The sequence below is a fragment of the Lissotriton vulgaris genome, chromosome 8 (assembly GCF_964263255.1).
Source record: "Lissotriton vulgaris chromosome 8, aLisVul1.2, whole genome shotgun sequence".
Taxonomy (NCBI): Eukaryota; Metazoa; Chordata; class Amphibia; order Caudata; family Salamandridae; genus Lissotriton; species Lissotriton vulgaris.
The window spans coordinates 1,068,481,257-1,068,488,920 of NC_141696.1; positions in this window are offsets into that span (position 1 = coordinate 1,068,481,257).

Consider the following 7,664-nt stretch of genomic DNA (forward strand, 5'->3'; position numbering starts at 1 on the left):
ACGTGCAACTGTTGAATGCTGGCACATCACCCCTTCACCAGATCATCCTTTAAGCAAAGTAACCACAAAACTTATGCTGTACGTGGAAACATATAATTAAACAGTGCTATGAATTATCATCTAATACGAAAATAGGATTGGATTCCTTGTACTAGATAGTTATACCAAAAACCGCTATTGTGTTGTGTCAAAAGCATACCATAGGCTTATTAGATATATGTGCAAGACATGGTGACCACCAATAAACAAAAGAAACACAATAAAAAAACACGTTGTGTGAACTCGCTGTGAACTTGTGATTAATCATAATATGATTTTGCTATAACATTAAAATAGATTCATCAACACCATGTTTTGGGACACACCCAACCCTTGTGCCTATGATGAAACAGGCAAAATCTCCCAGCTAACGGACCGCATCTCATTGACGACCCTCCAAATACAGAGGCAGGTGAAATGTATACCTCGGATTCCTGGCACATTGATACTGATTTGGTGAATTTTGGAGCCAAGTCGGGGAAATGTTACTGGAATTCTGGGGTTTTTGAGAGTTTGCTGAGTACCTTGGTATCTACCGTGGAGAATTTGTCCCAATGGGATGGGAGGGAACTCCTAGGTTTTTCAGATTTTTTGGGAATTAGTAACCTCAACAGCAAAGAAAGTCCCTCCTATTAAAAAACCTACAGTATTCCCCAAACCACTTTGGCAATTAAATATCGAAATAAATAAATTGATAAGGGGTCAATATTTATTATTTAACCAGGAAAGGCACCATAAATTAGTCCTGTTAAAAAGAAGGAGATCAAGGTTGATGGCTAGATTAAAAAGAGATAAGGAAGATTCTCTATGGATTAAACTCCGGGAATCCTCTCATAAGGGTCAAGCCAGGACATTCTGGTCATTAATTGGCGAGGGTTGGGGTTCTAGATCCTGTCCCACGCCAATTTCTATTGATGAGCAGACTTGGGTACAATATATTGAGCAATTGTATAGCAGTAATGGCTTGCAACGGGATAAGGATTTTCTTTATGAGGACATTCTTCCATATGATTCACCGTCCGAAAAGGATATTGAATTAGCTATCAAGGGCATGCGCTCTTCTGGCGCGATGGGTCCGGACAAGATCCCTATTTCTGTTCTAAAACAACAGAGTGAATTATGGAGTAAAATCCTTTACCCAGTGTTTAAATGTTGCTTTATTAGTGGAATCGTTCCCACATCTTGGAAAGGGAGCATACTAGTCCCTATTTTTAAAAAAGGGGCTAGAGATTTACCTCAAAATTATCGCCAAATCGCTCTATTAGATGCTATTGTCAAGGTCTTTGCAAAATGTCTTCTTAAATTAATTAACGATTGGGTGTCTATGGCCGAAATTTTACCTTATGAACAAACTGGTTTTAGGCAAAGGCACGGTACCCTAGATAATCTGACTGCTCTCCAGGTTATAACGGAGAAATATGTTGAGGTTCATGGAAGGCGAGTTTATGGCACCTTCATCGATTTCTCCACAGCTTCGATAAAGTGGATAGAACATTGCTGTGGGGAAAGTTATTCGATTTGGGGATGCCATCCTTTCTCATCAGATTAGTCCGTGCCTTGCATTCAGATACCTGGTGCAGAGTGTTGTTGGGTGGGGAAAGAGGACTATCTAGAATTATCTTCACAGCCAATGGGTTAAAGCAGGGTTGCCTATTGGCTCCTTTGCTGTTTTCCCTATATATAGCCGATTTACCCCAGGTTCTCTCTGCAAGCACAGGTATCGCTCCGAATTTGGGGGGCTCCCCAATCGTATGTCTTATGTATGCTGACGACATTTTGATTCTTGACCTAACGCCTAAAGGGTTGAATAATCGCCTGCATGCCTTTCACAAGTACGCAGGAAAGCATCATTTACTGATAAATATTGCAAAAAGTAAAGTGATGTGTTTGTCGGGCAGGAAGAATTTTAAATATGCGAACTTTCATTGGACTGTGGGGGGCCAAAAATTGGAAACAGTGAAATCTTATATTTTTCTTGGCAAAATTGTTACGAGCAACTTAAGTGAAAAAGCTCACATAGCTAATAACATCCAGAAAGCTATTGTCCAGGGAAAGAGTTTGGTGTCTTTATATAAGGCCACAGGCAGAAGGCATTTTTTGATATTGCTGGATGTATATCGAGCAAAAATTCCTGCTTCTTTACTTTACGGAATGGAGTTAATCGATATAAAAAGTTGGAGCTTCTTGAACTCCTCTGAAGGTAAAATCCTATGTAGCCTACTATCTGTCAACACAGCTAGTTCAACAGCTGCTATTAGACAGGAATTCGGTTTACGTAGTAGCTGGGTTCAAGGTCTAGTGGGGAGTGTGCACTGGGTCTTTAACCTGGCAATGGGTGAGCCTGGCACGTTAAGACGTCTTATAAAAACTGAGCTGCTGGGAAATCTTAATGATCATTCTTTAATTCTATTTTTTTTTTAGATATGCTGTGAGCCAACTACAATTAGATAAAGCTGTTTTATTTTCTTTATCGCCATATCAGCTAAAAACCCTCTTGAAGTCTGCTTCTTGGAAATTAGGGTTTAGACTGGATAGAGAGTTTCGTATTCTGAAAAAAGGCACCACTCCAGTTATTGATTCCTGTCTGGTGAGAAATGCACAACCTTATGTTCATTGGAACATTCCTCATGGTGTCAGACGTCTACTATTTTTATTAAGACAGGACCTACTTCCTTTGAAATCTCTCTTATCTAGATGGTATGGTTCATCAGCTGTATGGGATCTCTGCTATATGAAAGATCAGGATTTGCTCCATGTTATTTTTGTTTGCCCAGCTTTAATGTCGTATAGACGAAAGTGGCTAAGACCCTTCTGTCTCCAATTGAATATTCTGTCTGCTCCTGCTTTCATTGTGGCTATGAACAACCCCCCCAATGAAATGTTTTGTTTTAAATTGTATAACTTTTTAAAATGTTTTTTGAATCTGTATTAGGTGGTGGTTTTGTCGTTCAGTTTACTCTGCATATCTTTAATATTTTACTCTATGTAAATGTAATATCTTTTATTCTAAATTTTATGGAATGTAATACTATATCTTTTATGTGGATCTCATGTGAGTTCCGTAATCATAAATAAATAAAAACTGAAAAACTGAAACTGTATACCTATGAATGTGCCGGGAAGTCAAACCATATCACGTGACCCAGGACCACCCAGAAGAATAAAAATAAACAAAATACCAAATGCCGTGCCTTACACACCACAGACATTTTAGTTACCCCTGATGAATGGCTCCAGCCGGAAATGCATTGTGTTTATACCGTCATCATTATTTATGATGAATCGTGAATTTCTACATGTTGCAAGGATAAGCCTGGATTGGCATTTCTCCCACATTTGAATTTTGGAATCACAATGTCCTTGAATAAGTATTTAAGCAAATGTGGAAAAAAGAGGAAGAAAAATGTATTAAATAAGAAAGTATGGATTAAATTGGACTAACGATTTATGATTGTATTTGCCTTTGCCTGTAGGTTGTTCATCATGGGTCTGGTGCTCCGTTCGTGCACCAGCTAGTCACAAACATATACATGTGTTTGGGACAGACCACACACCAGGGTGGCACACCCAAGCTTTGCGTGTGAGCAATTGTTACATTTCTGATGATTTGTCGAGAGCATTCTCCCGCTCATTTTTTATGTTTGCATTTCTTTCCACCATGGTTAGTTTTTTCACCCTTATACTGGATTTATATAAGAGTATATCAGCGTTAAGGAAACATTGACAGGGGGACACGTGATAACAACTTTCAGCATAGTGGTTACTCAGTATATTAGCTGGAATTATTTCATGTTTATTCGAACAGCTAGCAATTACCAATGGAGCACTTTTTCTTAAAATACTGCATTGCTAATTATTAAATAAACACATGTATTCATGTAATTCAATGATTGGCATTTACAACGTAAATCATGCCTTAAACAATCGTCTATCATTCATTTATATTATGATTGTGTATTTTAGAAATTAGTTGATGGAGTCACATTTCTTATGCATTTGAATATTAGAATCACAATGTCCTTGAGTATGTATTTAAGCACATTTTGAAACAAGAGGAAGAACAATTGATTAAACAAGAAAATATGGATTAAATTGGACTAAAGGCTGTTGATAATATTGGCCTATACCCATAGGTTGTGCATCGTGGGTCTGGGGCACTGTCAAAGACACCAGCTAGTCACAAAAGGTTTATTTTGCTTAAAATGGCAGTTTACACTGCAAACACAGGCTCTAATGGCAGGGCTGAGTCATGTTAAAAGGAATGCTTATGTGGGGGGACAATATGTGCTGCATGCCCACTACTAGTATTTAATTTGCAGGCCCTTGGGTGCATGCAGTACAACTTTACTAGAGACGTACAAGTAAATTAAATGTGTTAATTGGGTATAAGCCGATTCCAGCACATTGTATGGCGAGATCAGTAGCACTTTAGCACTGGTTAGAAGGGGTAAAGGGCTTGATTTAGAACTCGGCGTCCGGGTTACTCCAACACAATGTTGACGGATATACCATCTGCCAAAATCTAAATGCCATAAGTTATAATAGGATTCGGTGAACGGGATATCTGTCACTGTTGTGACGGAGTAACCCATCCGCCGAGTTCTAAATCAGGCCCGAAGTGCGCAGAGTGAGAAAAAGCCAAAAACAGGCACAACAAACAGGACGGTGAAGGCAGAAAGTTTGACGATTTCCCTTCAGTTAGGGCTAAGTCCAACATAAACCATTGATACATATCTTTCAGTATCCCAATTAGGAGGGGATGTCCCTTTCATGGTCTTGAAGGTGATCCTAGCCTCGATGGGGAGCCAGTGGAGTGTGCGCAGGTGCTGGAAGATGTGGCAGTGTCTTGGCAGGTTGATGACCAGTCTTGCAACGGCATTCTGGATGGTTTGTAGCTTGCGGGTGAGGTTTCTGTTTATTCTGGCATAGAGTGCATTGCCATAGTCGAGTCTGCTGGTGACAAGGGTGTGAGGACGGTCTTTTTGTGCTTGAGGGGAATCCATTTGAAGGTATTACGAAGGAGGTGGAGGGTGTGGAAGCAGGAGGATGTGACGGAGTTGATCTGGCGGACCATTTTGAGCTTGGCGTCCAGGATGATTCCAAGGTTGCACTCATGGTCCGTGGGAGTGGGTGGGCTTCCGAGGGAGGAGGGCCACCAGGTATTATTACAGGTGGCAGGGTTTGGGCCCAAGATGAGTACTTCTGTTTTGTCAGTGTTGAGTTGGAGGCATCTGTTTTTCATCCATTTGGCGATGGCTTCCATGCCTTCTTGAAAGTTGTGTCTTGCGGTGTTGGGTTCGTTGAATAAGGAGAGGATGAGTTGGGTGTCGTCTGTGAATGATACAATGTTGAATCCATAGGTTCTTATGATGGGGGTGAGTGGAGCCATGTAGATGTTGAAGAGCATGGGGCTGAGGGAGGACCCCTGGGGTACTCCGCAGGTGGGAGGAGTAGGGTCGGAGAGGAAAGGGGGTGTCTGATCAGCTGCATTCCGCCGCAGAGGTAGGAGTGGATCCAGTCGAGGGGCTTGTCCCTGATCCCTGTGTCGTGGAGCCTGCGAATTAGGGTGCAGTGAGAGACTGTATTGAATGCTGCTGAGAGGTAGAGGAGGATGAGGGCTACTGTATCTCCTCTGTCCAGTAGGGAACAGATGTCGTCTGTTGCAACGAGGAGGGTGGTTTGTGTACTGTGTTTTTTTCTGAAGCCTGATTGGGAGGAGTCGAGAATGTTGTGCTCTTCGATGAAGATGGCAAGTTGGCTGTTGATGGCTTTCTCAATGACTTTCACTGGGAATGGGAGAAGGAAGATGGGTCTGTAGTTCTTAAGGTTTGTGGGGTCCCTGAGGGCTTCTTCAGGAGGGGTTGATCGCCACGTGTTTCCAGTCATCAGGGTACGAGGCGTTCATCAGAGGGCAGTTGATGGTGTTGCAGAACATGGGTGCGATAGTGTCAATGGCTCTGTTGAAGATGTGCTGGGGCAGGGGTCAATAGGGCCTCGGAGTGGATTGACTTCATTGTCTTAAGTGTGTCTTCTGTGGTGAGGGCTGCCCAGTTGTCAATCGTTGGCTTCAGGTTGTCGGGGGTAGCTGGTGAGGGTTCAGTGTGTTGGTTGTCTTCTTCGAAGTTGACGTAAATGTTCTTGATTTTGAGGTAGAAGAAGGTGCTGATTTTATCAATGAGGTCTTGTGAGGGGAAAGTCAGTACACTCGCTGGTGGGTTGGGCAGACTCCTTAATGATTCTGAAGAGTTCTTTGCTGTTGGAGATTCTGTCTTCAATTGCATTTTTTCTTGTTTTTCTGATGAGTTGGCGGTGTGTGTTGGTGGTGGCTCTGAGGTCGTTGTGGGCCTCTGTGGATTTGGATTTCCTCCATGCCTTTTTGAGGCAGTGGTACACGCATCTGGACTCTCGAAGTTCGGTGGTAAACCATCTGACTTTCTTGGCATGAGTGTTGTTGTTTTTCTTGAGGGGTCTATGGTGTTGGCACTGTCGGAGATCCTTCTGTGCAGAGTTCAGGCTGCGGTGTTGGTGTCATCATCTTCCGCAATGGTTGGGGTGGAGTTGCTGAGTGAGGAAGTTTGCTGGTTGTCCGTGTTTTTGTTTCAGTTTTTCCGTGGGAGCAGGTGCTAGTGTCTGTGGATTGTGGGTGGTCGGAAGGTCAAATGGATGCATCAGTGGTCTGTTAATGGGAGTTCGGTGGTGTGGCTGAAAGTGATGAGTTTCCTGTTGTGAAGAGGGGGTCGAGGGTGTGTCCTGCTGAGTGTGTGTGTTTGGTCATGATCTGGTGGAGTCTAATGTTGTGGAGGTTGTCCAGGAGGGATGTGATGTTGGGGTCCAGTTGGTTGTGGAGGTGGGCGTTGAGGTCTCCCAGCAGGTTGTAGTTGGTTGATACAATGGCATGCAGGGAGATGATGTCCGTGATGGAGTTGGTAAATGGTCTGCGGGGTCCAGGGGGTTAATAGATGAGGGTTCCCCGGAGGGTGGTGGTAGGGCTGGCCAGAATCTTGAAGTGAAGGTGCTCCATCAGGTCTGTGGCTTGTCGGCGAGTGTCCCTAGGCGGAGGGTGGATTTTTGTACGACATCGAATCCTCCTCCAGGGAGGGTGGGTCGGTCCTTCCTGGAGACCGTGTTTTCCTTGGGGAATGGCAATGGTGGTGTCCGGTCCCGAGGTGGTGTCGGTCCTGATTTCGGTGAAGAATGCTACATCTGGGGTGGTGCTGTCGAAGAGGTCCCAGATTTCGGTGGCATGTTTGTGGAGTGATCTGACTTTGAGGAGGATGCATTGCAGGGTCTTTGATTTGGGTGTGTTCTTGCGAATGGGTTGTTCTGGGTCCATGTTCCTGGTGGTGCTGCAGGTGTACCGGTGACTGCTGAACGGTCCATGGGTGTCGACTGGTGAGGCTAGCTTGTAGTTGTTGTTGCAGCCTGAGTTGAGTGTGTGTAGTGCCACTGGGTCATAGCATTGGTGTTCCGGAGGTCCAGGGTTCCTGGCACTTGTCGCAGTTGGGTCGCGGATAGGCGCAGACGGGCTTCTCTTTGGCCCGCCCTCACTCCGCCAACAGCACACCCACTGCACGCAGCCACACGGCGGCCATCATTAAGTAAGAGTCGGGGAGGGCTGGGCAGCT